The sequence below is a fragment of the Triticum aestivum genome, chromosome 2B (assembly GCF_018294505.1).
Source record: "Triticum aestivum cultivar Chinese Spring chromosome 2B, IWGSC CS RefSeq v2.1, whole genome shotgun sequence".
NCBI lineage: Eukaryota > Viridiplantae > Streptophyta > Magnoliopsida > Poales > Poaceae > Triticum > Triticum aestivum.
Window position 1 is genome coordinate 408688388 of NC_057798.1, and position 17255 is coordinate 408705642.

Consider the following 17255-nt stretch of genomic DNA (forward strand, 5'->3'; position numbering starts at 1 on the left):
GACGGGAGATGAAGCGGCTTAGGGCCGCTACGCACCCCGTTAGTTTTTGTATTTGCTTGAGGTCTTTTGGGATATCCAATTGTGACAGAGCTCGGATCTTGGCTGGGTTTGCTTCAATTCCTCTACCGGATACAATGAAGCCCAAAAGCTTTCCGGCTGGTACTCCGAAGACACATTTTTCCGGGTTGAGCTTAATGTCGTATGCTCGGAGGTTGTCAAATGTCACCCTCAAGTCGTCTACTAGGGTTTCGACGTGTTTGGTCTTGACGACCACATCGTCTACGTATGCCTCTACTGTTTTGCCTATCTGGGTAGCCAGACATTTCTGAATCATGCGCTAATATGTTGCGCCGACGTTTTTGAGTCCGAAGGGCATTGTGTTGAAGCAGAATGGCCCATATGGAGTAATGAAAGCCGTTGCGGCCTGGTCTTTTTCCGCCATCTTGATTTGATGGTATCCGGAGTATGCGTCGAGGAAGCACAATGAATCGTGCCCTGCGGTAGCATCGATAATTTGGTCGATGCGAGGGAGAGGGAAAGGGTCCTTTGGACAGGCCTTGTTAAGGTCTTTGAAATCGACGCAGAGGCGCCAGGATTTGTCCTTTTTTGGTACCATTACTAGGTTGACTAGCCAGTCCGGATGTTTGATATCTCTGATGAATCCAACTTCTAAGAGCTTGGCTAGCTCCTCTCCCATTGCCTGTCTTTTGGGTTCGGAAAATCACCGAAGAGCTTGTTTGACTGGCTTGAATCCTTTTAGGATATTTAGGCTGTGCTCTGCCAGCCTGCGTGGGATTCGTGGCATGTCTGAAGGGTGCCAGGCAAAAATGTCCCAATTTTCCCGGAGGAATTCTCGTAGTGCGGCTTCTACATCAGGATTTAATTGTGCCCCAATGGATGCCGTCTTTGTGGGGTCCGTTGGATGGACCTGAAATTTGACTATTTCGTCTGTTGGTTTGAAAGAGGTGGACTTGGACCTCTTGTCGAGTATCACATCGTCCCTATCCATCATGGAGCGCAGCGTAGTTAATTCCTCTGCCGCTAGGGCTTCGGATAATGCCTCTAGGGCAGTGCGGCTGTCTTATTTTCAGCGCGGAGTGCTGTATCTGGATCACTGGCGAGAGTGATTATTCCATTGGGTCTGGGCATTTTGAGCTTCATGTACCCGTAATGGGGTATAGCTTGGAAGATTGTGAATGCCTCTCGCCCTAACAAAGCGTGATATCCGCTGCCGAATGGGGCCACTTGGAAGGTGACCTCTTCGGACCTATAATTGTCCGGCGAGCCGAACACTACATCTAGTGTGATTTTTTTTGTGCAGCATACTTCTCGACTAGGGATTATTCCCCTGAAGGTTGTGCTGCTTCGCTCAATGCGGCTCCAGTCAATTTCCATTTTTTGAAGGGTTTCCTCGTAGATGAGGTTTAATCCTCTGCCGCCATCCATGAGTACCTTGGTAAGACGAAAGCCGTCCACTATCGGACTGAGGACCAATGCGGCTGGTGCTCTAGCTGTTCAGAATTTAGGTTCGTCGCTGGCATTGAAGGTGATAGCCGTGTCGCTCCATGGATTTGTTGTTGCTACTTGGTAGACTTCGGCAAGACTGCGGATTGTTCGTTTCCGCATGTTATTTGATGCGAAAGTCTCGAAGACTGTTAATACCGTACTGGTGTTGCTGGGCTGGTTGCCCGGGGCTAAAAAGCCTTCGCCACTTTTGGCCACATGTCGTAATATCCAACATGCTCGAAGGCTATGTGTTGGAGTGGCGCCCTCCGTACTGTGGATTTTGCAGGGTCCATTGAGCCATCCCTCCAGTACGGTTCCGTACCCTTTATGGGGTTTTTGCTTTTTGGTTTTTAACCCAGGTGCTTGAGTATGACGCACCCTTTTATTTCGGACTGGGGTTGTATTCAGGGCCGGATTGTCCCAAAACCTAGTTTCGGTTTTCCAGGCACTTTCCATCGCGCAGTATTTTTGTACAATGGTCGCTAGGTCGGCTAAGCGTGTAACGTGTAACTTCGTGACGACTGATGGCGTTTATGATTCCCTTGTCCGTGCAATTGTTGCAGAAGATTGAAATCGCGCTTTCTTCACGGCAGTCCTTTATCCTGTCCATAACCAGGAGGAATCTGGCCCAGTAATGATGTACTGTTTCATCAAGCTCTTGCCGTATTTGAGATAGATCGCTTATGTTTGGGTGGGCGGGCGGAATCAAGTTTGGAACCCCATCCAATCTGAGGCTCAAAGGCCACGAAGCTTCCGGATTCGGAAGCTTGGTTTGCAAGACGCTTTCCCACAAATCTGGTCCGATGCCTGACTTTAGGTTCAGTATTTGATTAGCGTCCGTCCCTCCGCGGGAATCCGGCATGGAGGGGTCGGGAATCCGGACATAGTTGGTTTTTATCATAGAAGAAGAGTCGCCGCATTGTTCCTCTACCACGACAACGTGGTGGGTAACCTGGGGAGAGTTGATTTCTCTCAGATCGGTTTTAAGCCCAATCTGATCGTAGTCGGTAGTGACTGCCAGGGCGGCGATGTGATCCAAGAGCTCGTTTACGGAGGAGAGCTCAATCGGATCTAGCTGCTCGGCGAATTCCGAGCTGATGTGAATATCGCTTTTAATGACTTGAGAGGTCATTGTCGGAGCGGTGGCCAAACAGGCGGTCATAAGAAAACTGCCTAGCCGGATAGTTTGGCCAGCGGCCAAAGCTCCCTTGACGACGGTGCCGTCCTTAAAGACGGGAAAAGGCATCCTTCCTGGTGGTGACGGCACAGAGGAACTCTCAATGAAAGCACCAATGTCGGTGTCAAAACCGGCAGATCTCGGGTAGGGGGTCCCGAACTGTGCGTCTAGGCGGATGGTAACAGGAGACAGGGGACACGATGTTTTACCCAAGTTCGGGCCCTCTTGATGGAGGTAAAACCCTACGTCCTGCTTGATTAATATTGATGATGTGTGTTACAAGAGTGGATCTACCACGAGATCAAGGAGGCTAAACCCTAGAAGCTAGCCTATGGTATGATTGTTGTTCGTCCTATGGACTAAAGCCATCCGGTTTATATAGACACCGGAGAGGGCTAGGGTTACACAAAGTCGGTTACAATGGTAGGAGATCTACATATCCGTATCGCCAAGCTTGCCTTCCACGCCAAGGAAAGTCCCATCCGGACATGGGACGAAGTCTTCAATCTTGTATCTTCATAGTCTTGGAGTCCGGCTGATGATGATAGTTCGGCTATCCGGACACCCCCTAGTCCGGGACTCCCTCAATCTTCCTTTACCTAGAAGGCATGCTAAGAATTCAGAGTTTCTAGATCTTGATGATGAAATTGATGAAAGTGGGATTGAAAGGAATAAAAACCTAGATGTTGCTAAACCCACTATTTTGGATCTCAAGGAATTTAATTATGAAAATTTCTCTTTAATTGATTGTATTTCCTTGTTGCAATCCGTGCTAGATTCTCCTCATGCTTATAGTCAAAATAAGGCCTTTACTGAACACATTGTTGATGCCTTGATGCAATCTTATGAAGAAAAACTTGAGTTGAAAGTTTCTATCCCTAGAAAACTCTATGATGAGTGGGAACCTACTATTAAAATTAAGATTAAAGATTATGAGTTTCATGCTTTGTGTGATTTGGGTGCTAGTGTCTCTACTATTCCCAAAACTTTGTGTGATTTGCTAGATTTCCGTGACTTTGATGATTGCTCTCTAAACTTGCATCTTGCGGATTCCACTATTAAAAAGCCTATGGGAAGAACTAATGATGTTCTTATTGTTGCAAATAGGAATTATGTGCCCGTAGATTTTATCGTTCTTGATATAGATTGCAATCCTTCATGTCCTATTATTCTTGGTAGACTTTTCCTTAGAATGATTGGTGCAATTATTGATATGAAGGAAGGGAATATTAGATTCCAATTTCCCTTAAAGAAGGGCATGGAACACTTCCCTAGAAATAAAATAAAATTACCATATGAATCTATCATGAGAGCCACTTATGGATTGCCTACCAAAGATGGCAATACCTAGATCTATCCTTGCTTTTATGCCTAGCTAGGGGCGTTAAACGATAGCGCTTGTTGGGAGGCAACCCATTTTTTTTTGTTTTTTTGTTTTTGCTTCTGTTTAGGAATAAATAATCCATATAGCCTCTGTTTGGATGTAGTTTTATCTTTTAATTAGTGTTTGTGCCAAGTAGAACCTATAGGATAACCTACGATGATAGTTGATTTGATTCTGCTGAAAAACAGAAACTTTGCATGCACGAATATAATTTTGTTAAATCACATAAACGTGCTTTTGCGTTGATTCGTTTTGCTGATGTTCAATAGACAAATTTTTCAGGACTTCCTATTTTGGTAGGAGTTTTAGAGTTCCAGAAGTTTGCGTTAGTTATAGATTGCTACAGACTATTCTGTTTTTGACAGATTCTGTTTTGCGTGTGTTGTTTGCTTATTTTGATGAATCTATGGCTAGAAAAATAGTTTATAATCCATAGAGAAGTTGGAATACAGTAGGTTTAACACCAATATAAATAAAGAGTGAGTTCATTACAGTACCTTAAAGTAGTATTTTGTGTTCTTTCTCTAACGGAGCTCACGAGATTTCTATTGAGTTTTGTGTTGTGAAGTTTTCAAGTTTTGGGTGAATTCTTTTGATGGATTATGGAACAAGGAGTGGCAAGAGCCTAAGCTTGGGGATGCCCATGGCACCCCCAAGATAATCCAAGGACACGAAAAAGTCAAAGCTTGGGGATGCCCCGGAAGGCATCCCCTCTTTCGTCTACTTCCATCGGTAATTTACTTGGAGCTATATTTTTATTCACCACATGTTATGTGTTTTGCTTGGAGCGTATTGTATTATTTGCGTATTTGCTTGTTAGTTTACCACAATCATCCTTGCTGTACACACCTTTTGAGAGAGCCATACATGAATTGGAATTTGATAGAATACTCTATGTGCTTCACTTATATCTTTTGAGCTTGATAGCTTTGCTCATAGTGCTTCACTTATATCTTTTGAGCGTGATAATTTTTGCTCTAGTGCTTCACTTATATATTTTAGAGCACAGTGGTGGATTTGTTTTAAATAAACTATTGATCTCTCATGCTTCACTTAGATTATTTTGAGAGTCGTTAATAGCATGGTAATTTGCTTAATGTTAATATACTTGGTATTCAAGATATGTGAAACTTTCTTTTGAGTGCGTTGAATACTAAGAAAAGTTTGATGCTTGATAATTGTTTTGAGATATGAAGAAAGTGATATTAGAGTCATGCTAGTTGAGTAGTTGTGAATTTAAAGAATACTTGTGTTGATGTTTGTGATTCCCGTAGCATGCACGTATGGTGAACCGTTATGTGATGAACTCGGAGGATGATTTATTTATTGATTGTCTTCCTTATGAGTGGCGGTCGGGGACGAGCGATGGTCTTTTCCTACCAATCTATCCCCCTAGGAGCATGTGCGTAATACTTTGCTTTGATAACTTCTAGATTTTTGCAATAAGTATATGAGTTCTTTATGACTAATGTTGAGTCCATGTATTATACACACCTTTTCCCATCCTTCCACCATTGTTAGCCTCTCTAATACCGTGCACTTTTCGCCGGTATCATACACCCACCATATATCTTCCTCAAAACAGCCACCATACCTACCTATCATGGCATTTCCATATCCATTCCGAGATATATTGGCATGCAACTTTCCACCGTTCCGTTTATTATGACACGCTCCATCATTGTCATATTGCTAGCATGATCATGTAGTTGACATCGTATTTGTGGCAAAGCCACCATTCATAATTCTTTCATACATGTCACTCTTGATTCATTGCATATCCCGGTACACTGCCAGAGGCATTCATATAGAGTCATACCTTGTTCTAAGAATCGAGTTGTAATTGTTGAGTTGTAAGAAAAATAAAAGTGTGATGATCATCATTTTTTAGAGCATTGTCCCAAGTGAGGAAAGGATGATGGAGACCATGATTCCCCCACAAGTCAGGATGAGACTCCGGACGAAAAATAAAAAGAGGCCATAAAAAAAGAGAGAAAAGGCCCAAATAAAAAAAATGATGAGAGAAAAAGAGAGAAGGGACAATGTTACTATCCTTTTACCACACTTGTGCTTCAAAGTAGCACCAAGACCTTCATGATAGAGAGTCTCTCATTTTGTCACTTTCATATACTAGTGGGAATTTTTCATTATAGAACTTGGCTTGTATATTCCAATGATGGGCTTCCTCAAATGCCCTAGGTCTTTGTGAGCAAGCGAGTTGGATGCACACCCACTTAGTTTCTTTTGTAGAGCTTTCATATACTTATAGCTCTAGTGCATCCGTTGCATGGCAATCCCTACTCACTCAAATTGATATCTATTGATGGGCATCTCCATAGCCCGTTGATACGCCTAGTTGATGTGAGACCATCTTCCCTCTTTTTGTCTTCTCCACAACCACCATTCTATTCCACATATAGTGCTATATCCATGGCTCACGCTCATGTATTGCGTGAAGATTAAAAAAGTTTTGAGAATGTCATAAGTATGAAACAATTGCTTGGCTTGTCATCGGGGTTGTGCATGATTTAAATATTTTGTGTGGGGAAGATGGAGCATAGCCAGACTATATGATTTTGTAGGGATAACTTTCTTTGGCCATGTTATTTTGCGAAGACATAATTTCTTAGTTAGTATGCTTGAAGTATTATTATTCTTATGTCATTATGAACTTTTGTCTTGAATCTTTCGAATCTGAATATTCATACCACAATTAAGAAGATTTACATTGAAATTATGCCAAAGTATCACTCCGCATCAAAAATTCTCTTTTTATCATTTACCTACTCGAGGACAAGCAGGAATTAAGCTTGGGGATGCCTGATACGTCTCCAACGTATCTATAATTTTTGATTGCTCCATGCTACTTTATCTACTGTTTTGGACTATATTGGGCTTCATTTTCCACTTTTATATTATTTTTGGGACTAACCTATTAACCGGAGGCCCAGCCTAGAATTGCTGTTTTTTTGCCTATTTCAGTGTTTCGAAGAAACGGAATATCAAACGGAGTCCAAACAGAATGAAACCTTTGGGAACGTGATTTTCTCACCGAACGTGATCCAGGAGACTTGGACCCTGCTCCAAGGAACAAAAGAGGCGGTCACGAGGGTGGGGGGCGCCCCCCCTAGGGCGCACCCCCTTGCCTCGTGGCCCCCCTGTTGCTCCACCGACGTACTCCTTCCTCCTATATATACCTACATATCCCCAAACGATCGTAGGGAGAGCCAAAAACCTAATTCCACCGCCGCAACCTTCTGTATCCACGAGATCCCATCTTGGGGCCTGTTCTGGAACTCCGCCGGAGGGGGCATCCACCACGGAGGGCTTCTACATCAACACCATAGCCCCTCCGATGAAGTGTGAGTAGTTTACTTCAGACCTTCGGGTCCATAGCTAGTAGCTAGATGGCTTCTTCTCTCTTTTTGGATCTCAATACAATGTTCTCCCCCTCTCTCGTGGAGATCTATTCGATGTAATCTTCTTTTTGCGGTGTGTTTGTTGAGACCGATGAATTGTGGGTTTATGATCCAGCTTATCTATGAATAATATTTGAATCTTCTCTGAATTCTTTTATGTATGATTGAGTTATCTTTGCAAGTCTCTTCGAATTATCCGTTTGGTTTGGCCAACTAGATTGGTAGTTCTTGCAATGGGAGAAGTGCTTAGCTTTGGGTTCAATCTTGTGGTGTCCTTTCCCAGTGACAAAAGGGGCAGCAAGGCACGTATTGTATTGTTGCCATCGAGGATAACAAGTTGGGATTTTTATAATATTGCATGAATTTATCCCTCTACATCATGTCATCTTGCTTAAGGCGTTACTCTGTTTTTAACTTAATACTCTAGATGCATGCTGGATAGCGGTCGATGAGTGGAGTAATAGTAGTAGATGCAGAATCGTTTCGATCTACTTGTCTTGGATGTGATGCCTATATACATGATAATTACCTAGATATACTCATAACTATGCTCAATTCTGTCAATTGCTCAACAGTAATTTGTTCACCCACCGTAGAATATCTATGCTCTTGAGAGAAGCCACTAGTGAAACCTATGGCCCCCGGGTCTATTCTCATCATATCAATCTCCATTACTTTATTACTTGCTTTGTTTTTTACTTTGCCTTTTACTTTTCACTTTGCATCTATATACCAAAAATACCAAAAATATTATTTATCATCTCTATCAGATCTCACTCTTGTAAGTGATCATTAAGGGATTGACAACCCCTAATCGCGTTGGTTGCGAGGAGCTATCGTTTTGTGTAGGTGCGAGGGACTTGTGCGTGGTCTCATACTGGATTGATACCTTGGTTCTCAAAAACTGAGGGAAATACTTACGCTACTTTGCTGCATCATCCTCTCCTCTTCGGGGAAATCCAACGCAGTGCTCAAGAGGTAGCAGTCCTCTGTAAGCCTCGGAGTGGCACTTGTCGGTGTCAAAACCGGCAGATCTCGGGTAGGGGGTCCCGAATTATAGGTCTAAGGATCGAAGGTAACAAGGAGGCATGGGACACGATGTTTACCCAGGTTCGGGCCCTCTTAATGGAGGTAATACCCTACTTCCTGCTTGATTGACTTTGATGAGTATAGGGGTTACAAGAGTTGATCTACCTCGAGATCGTAATGGCTAAACCCTAGATGTCTAGCCTGTATGATTGTGTCCTTGCCCTACGGACTAAACCGTCCGGTTTATATAGACACCAGAGGGATCTAGGGTTGTACAGAGTCGGTTTACAAAGAAAGGAAGGTGCATGATCCGAACGCCAAGCTTGCCATCCACATCAAGGAGAGTCTCATCCGGAGACAGGGAAAGGTCTTTCATCTCATATCTTCAGGGCCCATTAGTCCGACCCATATCACATAGCTCGGACGCCTGAGGACCCCTTAGTCCAGGACTCCCTCAGCACTTGCATAGGATCTGTTCCTGTTCATGCTCAGGTACACAACATCTAATAACACCATCTAATCCTTTATAAAGGTGTGGGTCATCCCAAAAGTAATGTCTTAAATCATAGAAAAACCTTTTCTTTTGCTGGTATGTGAAACTAGGTGGTATAAATTTAGCAACAATGTAATTAGCATAATCAACATAGCATGGAGTATCACGAGAAGCATTTATGACGACTAATTGCTCATCAGGAAAGCTATCATCAATACGCAGTGGGTCATTGTCGGTGTCAAAACCAGCGGATCTCGGGTAGGGGGTCCCGAACTGTGCATCTAGGCGGATGGTAACAGGAGACAAGGGACACGATGTTTTACCCAGGTTCGGGCCCTCTTGATGGAGGCAAAACCCTACGTCCTGCTTGATTGATATTGATGATGTGGGTATTACAAGAGTAGATCTACCACGAGATCAAGGAGGCTAAACCCTAAAAGCTAGCCTATGGTATGATTGTTGTTCTACGGACTAAACCATCCGGTTTATATAGACACCGGAGAGGGCTAGGGTTACACAGAGTCGGTTACAATGGTAGGAGATCTACATATCCGTATTGCCAAGCTTGCCTTCCACGCCAAGGAAAGTCCCATCCGGACATGGGACGAAGTCTTTAATCTTGTATCTTCATAGTCTTGGAGTCCGGCCGATGATGATAGTTCGGCTATCCGGACACCCCATAGTCCAGGACTCCCTCAGTAGCCCCCGAACCAGGCTTCAATGACGACGAATCCGGCGCGTATATTGTCTTCGGCGTTGCAAGGCGGGTTCTTCTTCAAACTTCATGTACCTGTCGAATAGTGTCCGGCTTCCTTATAAATGTTGCGCTTCTTGGCTTGTACGTCCAATAATGGCCCTCTTCCACATGTCGTATGAATGCGAAAAGCTAGGGTATTTTTACATTTTACCCCTTGGCCGCGCAAACGAGCCGCCTATAAGAGAGGCGAGGATCTAGATCCAACTCACACCATCCTCCTTCCGCAAGTACTCATCGAAGTGCCTCTGACAAAAATCCATTCCATCATGGATAGTCGACGCGGCTCCTCCTCTCGCGCTCCCAGCCCTCATCCAGGAGATTGGGGGAGATGCTCAGTTCCACACAGCAAGCTAGTGACGCTCCAAACCGAGGGATATCTTCCCCCAGCCTTCATGGTTCCGGTTCGAGCCGGACTGGCCACCTTCAGGGGTGGAAAGCAGGCGGAGAGCGTCCCCAACCCTTCCAAAGGAGAGCGGGTATGCTTCGTCCCTTATCTAATAAGAGGACTCAGATTTCCCATACATCTGTTTCTCCGAGGGCTCCTGGAGTTCTACGGACTCCAGCTTCACCACCTTACACCTGCCTCCATTCTACACATCGCGGGCTTTGTAGCTCTTTGCGAGCTGTTCTTCGGCATTGAGCCCCATTTTGCACTGTGGAAGAGATTGTTTTGCCTCGTACCCCGTTCTCATGAGGGGTCGATATATCAAGTGGGCGGAGCCGAAATATGGCACATCGCCGGGACCGGATATCTATCCGGTACCCCGAAGAAGGCGTCCGAAAACTGGCCTTCGGAATGGTTCTACATGGAGGACGCCCCTCTGCCGGATCCAGTTCGGATCGGCCTCCCGGAGTTCAGCAATGCTCCCTTGAAGAAACGCCTGAGTTGGCGCCCGCGGAGCCCTCAACGGGAAGATGATGGGAGCGTCCATTATCAGATGGGCCGGATTAGGTTATTGGCCCACTCCGGATTGACCATGATTGGAATCATGGCCAGGTGCATTATGCGAGGGGTGCATCCGCTCCAATATAGGGGCCACCCCATGTGGGATTTCAACGGGGAAGATGACGCCACCCGTCATGGCCGTAGAGGGCCGGAATCGGCCGCCGATCTGGTAAAGATCTTGTTCGGCTTGTACAAGGGGGAGAAGGAGGACTTCCTCCGCACGAGTCCATTGAATGGATTCTCCATGAATAACCCTCGGAGCTGGGTAAGCGGACGTTTATCTATCCGATCCATATTTCCAAAGTCGAGTGTCTTACTTTGTGATTTTGACGCAGGAGCTGCGCCGGGACGTGGAGGGCATACAAAGCCTAACTCCACAGCCCGAGGATCCAGGACGATCCCTTGATCCGGCCTCCGAAGAGGATCCGGACATTAAGGTGGAGCTGATTGACGGGGTGTTCCACCAACTTAGCATGGACAATGTCCTAGTCGCCATTACGGCTGACTACCCCGGTTTATTTCCGGCTTCCCAGGTGACTACGATCGGAGTCCTGACACCATCATTTGATCCATGCTCATTTCTGACCATCCTATACCGATGGTGCATCGCAGGAGGCGTCTTTAAGGTGGGAAGCCGAACCCGCGGTGGCTGACCAGCAAGGGTCAGTTCGGCCCAGCAGGCGGAAGAGGAGTGCGACACAAATTGAAACGTCGCCGCAACGGTACGGCGCACCGCTGTTTTTAAGGGAAGGATCCCTAGGAGGTATATTAACGCTCATGACTTTTCCAGGAGAAAGAGCGCTCGCCGGACAGTGTCCGGAGAGGTTGCCAATCAAGCCTCTGCTAGCCATGCTCCAACGCGTGGTCCGGAAGGGGAGGCGAACACAAGGCATGAGCCGGATGCTCCTCCAACAGAGGATACCGACAGGCTGTCCGCCACCAGGTCTGAGGTGGAGAGCGCCATGAATCACAGGCGTCGCCGGACAGTTCTTCGTGACGCGTGTTTCTCCCCGGAGGCGTTGAATGCCTTTAATGAGGGAGACGCGCACCTCCATGCCGCTCAAGATGGTTTAACCAGTGCCACGGAGCAGTATGTGAAGGACATACGGGTAAGCAATTTTAATAGTTATGTATGCCAGTAGCCCCCGAGACTTAAAACAGTTAAAATAACTGATTTAAGGATCATTTGTTATGCAGGATCTTATGGAGAAGAATACCCACCTGTCCCAGGAGCTTCAAGAGTGCAAGACCCAACTTGAGGCTGCACTGGCCGCCACAGGGGGAGCTACAGAGACCCCCGCTGGTAATACATACTTCGAAAAGATAAGTAGTTAATAAAGTGCGGCATGTGCGTAAATCTGACAATAATATTGCAGAGGGTGCCGGACTAGATCCGGACAAGCAACAGCTACTGCGCCAGCTGAAGGCCGGTGAGAGGGTGCTTATGAAGTTGCAGCAGGAGAGGAACAAGCTCCAAGATGCCCACACCCAGCTAGGAGAAGAGCTGAAAGGTGTTCGGGCCCAGCTGTCTGGCTCCGTGAAGGAGAATGAGCGGCTTCATCGCGGCATTTATAGTAAGTGCTTGAGCAAACTCCTTTGAAAAGAAGAGTTCGGCGAGAAGTCAATTGACAAAAATGTGTCTTTAGGTGTGCTCACAGGTCGCCCTGCGGAGGGAATGCCCGGTTCAACGGGTGACCAACTCCCCGAGCTGATGCAACCGCACGAACGTGTTCGGCAAGCGATGAGTGGCGTTGCCCAGGCCTTATGGCCGTCCGTCTCCCTACCCGAAAGCCTTGAAGGGCTTGCCGAGAAGCTTCAGGGAGCACGACAACGCTTCCGTCTGTGGAAGATATCGGCCTGCCGTCAAGGCGCCAGGGAGGCCTGGGCCATGGTGAAGACGTGGTACAAGAAGGCGGATCCGAACCACATGGCCGAGGTCGGACCTGTGGGGCCCGATGGGAAGGGGATCCCTGTGAGCTTAATGTACGGCCAAGTTGAGTTGGCCGCGAAGTATTCCCAACAGGACTGTAAATTAGACAGCCTGTTAGACGGGATTGAAGAGGAGTACAATCAGTCAATTTGACGATGTATTTTAAAATGACATGTAAATGCCTTCTAGCCGGATTGTAGATCGTTTGTCTTTGCCGACCTTTTCGCTTCAACCTCAGGACCCTAGAGTCCGGAGTGTGTCCGAATACCTTCTCAGTTATGAAAAAACCGGGGCATGCATGGAAACCAGGCGTAGGGGTCATTAGTGCTTTATCAGACAAGTGCCCAACTAGTTATGTTATATTACATGGTTAGTAAGAAACATCTTCTAGGGAGAATAGTTCCGTTAGGGGTTCCTTTCCCTGGGAGGCATGCCCTAAAGTGCATGCTCACACTGCGAAGAGAGCAGAAAAAGCATATGGGGGCAGATAAGTTAAATAAGTAATAAATCATCTTTCAAGTCACCGACCGAATATTCCCTTAAGAACGCTAGCTTTCGGCTTCACCCAGTCTGAGGTACACATCCGGCTGACCCGGCAGTAACAATCGCAGAGGTGCTCCCTTTACCTCCTAGCCGAATAATCAGGAACGTAGGGGTAAGCAGAGGAGCCAGGCAACCCAGCTTGGCCAAAACTTAAGTCATATCGATGCATATAATGGTGAATAAAAGGTACATGCGGAAGTATGACACATGTGTTGGGCATGAAGCCCGTATAAATAAGCTTCTGTTAAAGAAGCCCCCAGGTATAATGAGTGCTAGGAGCACATCAAATGTGTGCGAACAATGCGCAAATCAGCCTATCAAAGGCTTTTACTGAAAAAAAGTGGGAAGAAGGAGGGGGACAAGAGACAGTGAAAATGTAAAAGGTGGATGGAGGAGGGAGACGAACTCTGAGTCCGGCGCAAGGCGTAGAATCTTCGGAGACGGGCTGCATTCCATGGGTTCGGCTCGAGTCGATTGTCAGATGCGTTACGTAGACGGTATGCTCCACCGGTCAGGACTTGGTCGATGATGAAGGGACCTTCCCATTTGGGCTTAAGTTTGTCCTTTTTCTTGTCCGGCAGGCGTAGAACAAGTTCGCCAACATTGTAAGTTTTGGCCCGTACTTCTCTGCTTTGGTATCTTCGAGCCTGCTGCTGATAGAATGCGGAACGAGCTTTTGCCACGTCCCGCTCCTCCTCTAAGGCGTTCAAACTGTCCTGCCGATCCAACTCGGCTTCTCTTTCTTCGTACATGCGCACGCGAGGTGAGTCATGAATTATATCGCAGGGCAGGACTGCCTCTGCGCCGTACACCATAAAAATGGTGTGAATCCGGTAGTGCGGTTTGGTGTGGTCCGCAGCCCCCAGAGTACGGAGTCGAGCTCCTCTACCCAGTGCGTGTTAGATTCCTTGAGGGACCGCACTAGTCTGGGTTTGATGCCGCTCATGATTAGACCATTTGCTCGTTCGACTTGACTGTTAGTTTGGGGGTGATAGACTGAAGCGTAGTCGAGCTTGATGCCCATGTTTTTGCACCAGAGTTTAACCTCGTCGGCCGTGAAATTCGTGCCATTATCAGTGATGATGCTGTGGGGGACACCATAACGGTGTACTACCCCGGATATGAAGTCTATCACGGGTCCGGATTCGGCCATTTTAGCTGGCTTGGCCTCTATCCATTTGGTGAATTTGTCCACCATGACCAATAGGTATTTTTGCTTGTGGGTTCCCCCTTTAAGGGGTCCAACCATATCAAGCCCCCAGACTGCGAACGGCCAGGTGATGGGTATAGTTTTGAGGGCGGTGGGTGGCATGTGGCTTTGATTAGCAAAGAGCTGGCAACCGACTCATCGTTGGACTAAGTCCTGAGCATCTGCCCGGGCAGTCGGCCAATAAAATCCTGTATGGAAGGCCTTGCCTACAAGGGCCCGGGCTGTGGCGTGGTGCCCACCGAGTCCGGCGTGAATTTCAGCCAGGAGATTTCGCCCTTCCTCTTCGGAGATACACCTTTGAAGGACTCCGGTTGTGCTTTTCTTATAAAGTTCTCCCTCATGGACCTTGTAGGCTTTAGATCGCCGAACTATGCAGCGGGCCTCATTTTGGTCTTCGGGGAGTTCCTTCCTAGTTAAGTAGGCTAGGAATGGTTCCGTCCACTGGGCGATTACTGCCATTATTTCGTGGGCTGAGGGTGTTATTTCATTGGCTGAGCCACCGACTGTGTCAGAATGTTCCGTGTTGGGTGGCGCGGTTGGTTTCGGGTTGCTATTTCCGGACTCCTCTTCCCATAGTACGGATGGCTTAAAGAGCCGCTCCAGGAAGATGTTTGGAGGGATGACGTCGCGTTTTGCGCCGATGCGTGCCAACATGTCGGCTGCCTGGTTGTTGTCCCGGGCTACATGGTGGAATTCGAGTCCTTCGAACCGAGCTGACATTTTTAAGACGGCGTTACGGTAGGCTGCCATTTTCGGATCCTTGGCGTCAAAGTCTCCATTTACTTTGGATATTGCGAGGTTTGAATCCCCGCGGACCTCTAGGCGTTGAATGCCCATGGAGATGGCCATCCAGAGACCATGTAGAAGGGCCTCGTATTCGGCTGCGTTGTTGGAGTCCGTGTACATTATTTGAAGTATGTATTGGACTGTATCTCCGGTTGGGGATGTCAAAACGATGCCAGCCCCCAAGCCGGCCAACATTTTAGAGCCGTCGAAGTGCATAATCCAATTGGAGTATGCGCCGTACTCTTTAGGGAGTTCGGCTTCAGTCCATTCAGCGACGAAGTCAGCCAAAACTTGCGACTTTATAGCTCGCCGCGGTTTGTAGGTTATATCGAATGGTAAAAGCTCAATGGCCCATTTTGCAATCCTGCCCATTGCGTCGCGATTGTTTATGATGTCGTTGAGAGGTACTTCGGAGGCCACTGTTATCGAACACTCTTGAAAGTAGTGTCGCAGCTTCCGGGATGCCATGAACACCGCGTACGCTATCTTCTGATAATGTGGGTACCAGGACTTGCATGGAGTTAGGACAGTGGATACGTAGTACACTGGTTTTTGAAGAGGGAATTTATGCCCTTCTGTTTCTCGTTCGACGACGAGCACCGCGCTTACAACTTGATGTGTTGCCGTGATATATAACAACATTGGTTCGCCCAAGTTGGGTGCGGCCAGGACCGGATTTGTTGCCAGTATGGCCTTTATTTCTTCGAGTCCGGCTGTGGCAGCATCCGTCCATTCAAAGTGTTCGGTGCGCCTGAGGAGGCGATAGAGGGGCAATGCTTTTTCTCCCAAACGGGAGATGAAGCAGCTTAGGGCCGCCACGCATCCGGTTAATTTTTGTATGTGTTTGTGGTCTTTTGGGATGTCCAATTGTGACAGAGCTCGGATTTTGGCTGGGTTTGCTTCAATTCCTCTACCAGATACAATGAAGCCCAAGAGTTTTCCGGCTGGTACACCGAAAACGCATTTTTCCGGGTTGAGCTTAATGTCGTATGCTCGGAGGTTGTCGAATGTGAGCCTCAAATCGTCTATCAACGTGTCTGGTCTTGACGACCACATCATCTACGTATGCCTCCACTGTTTTGCCGATCTGGGTAGCCAGACATGTCTGAATCATGCGCTGATATGTTGCACCGGCGTTTTTAAGTCTGAAGGGCATTGTGTTGAAGCAGAATGGTCCGTATGAAGTAATGAATGCCGTTGCGGCCTGGTCTGTTTCCGCCATCTTGATTTGATGGTATCCGGAGTATGCGTCGAGGAAACACAATGAATCATGCCCCGCGGTAGCATCGATGATTTGGTCGATGCGGGGGAGGGGGAAAGGATCCTTTGGACAGGCCTTATTAAGGTCTTTAAAATCCACACAAAGGCGCCAAGATTTGTCCTTTTTTGGTACCATTACCAGGTTTGCTAGCCAGTCCGGATGTTTTATATCTCTGATGAATCCGGCTTCCAATAGTTTGGCTAGCTCCTCTCCCATTGCCTGTCTTTTGGGTTCGGAAAATCGTCGAAGAGCCTATTTGACTGGCTTGAATCCTTTTAGGATATTTAGGCTGTGCTCTGCCAGCCTGCGTGGGATTCCTGGCATATCTGAAGGGTGCCAGGCAAAAATGTCCCAATTTTCCCGAAGGAATTCTCGTAGTGCGGCTTCTACATCAGGGTTTAATTGTGCCCCAATGGAGGCCGTCTTTGTGGGGTCCGTAGGATGGACCTGGAATTTGACTATTTCGTCTGCTGGTTTCAAAGACGTGGACTTAGATCTCTTGTTGAGCGTCACATCGTCCCTATTCACCGTGGAGCGTAATGCCGTGAGTTCTTCTGCCGCTAGTGCTTCGGATAGTGCCTCTAGGGCTAGTGCGGCTGTCTTGTTTTCGGCGCGGAGTGCTATGTCCGGATCACTGATCAGAGTGATGATTCCATTGGGCCCGGGCATTTTGAGCTTCATGTACCCGCAATGGGGTACGGCTTGGAAAATTGTGAATGCCTCTCGCCCTAATAGAGCGTGATATCCGCTGCTGAACGGGGCCACTTGGAACGTGACTTCCTCGGACCTGTAGTTGTCCGGCGAGCCGAACACC